Here is an 800-nt window from a genome sequence, read left to right as displayed (position 1 = left end):
GCCTCGAGGCCTCCCCGCTGGCCCTCGGGAGGTCTCTCTGGGGACGGTCGGCCCGAGTCACGCTAGAGAAAAGTCGGCACCTCGGAGGGGCGGGCGAACGCCGGGGTCGGAGCCGCGGCCGGGAGGCCGGGCGCCCGGCGACGCGCGAGGCTCCGCGGAGGAGGACGGCTTCACCCCGCGCCCGACGGCGCGGGGCCGACGGCACGCCGCGGCCCGAGCGGGAGGAGGCGGGCTCGACCCACCGGGTGGAGGATCCGGGCCCGCGAAAGCGACGCTCGAGTCGGTCGCCGAGGCGGGAGGCGTCCGCCCGCCTGAACACCGGCCCGCGGAGGGCCGGCCCGCGGAGGTCCTCCCGAGGCGACCGCGGAGTCCACGATCGATCGGGGAGAAGGAGGACCCGTCCGACCGCTCGTCGGCCTCCCCAGGGCGAACGAGAGCGGTCCCTGCCGCGGACGGGTGGCGCCGCACGGCACAGCACGGTGTACTTGCCGCCGGTGGAGGAGCCGGTAGACCGGCACGCCTCAAGGGTTCTGAAAACCCAGTCGCCAGAAATCTCCGCGCACCTGGCGAACCCGGCTTTGGGATCCTCGACGCCGTGGGAGTTTCCGGCGTCCGCGGCCGGGCGACGCCGGGGCTCCCGGGTGCCGGGGGCGGCCGCAGCCGCCGAGTCCGCCCCCTGTCCGCCTTCCGAGTGGACCGGGACGGGGCGGCTCCACTCCCAGAGAAACACCACCGGTCTACCGGGCCTGGGTGCGGCGACCGGCGGAGAGGGAGGGACCACATCCCGGCGCCGTGCCGGC

The sequence above is a fragment of the Ahaetulla prasina genome, unplaced genomic scaffold (assembly GCF_028640845.1).
Source record: "Ahaetulla prasina isolate Xishuangbanna unplaced genomic scaffold, ASM2864084v1 Contig418, whole genome shotgun sequence".
NCBI lineage: Eukaryota > Metazoa > Chordata > Lepidosauria > Squamata > Colubridae > Ahaetulla > Ahaetulla prasina.
This window is presented reverse-complemented; position numbering follows the sequence as displayed.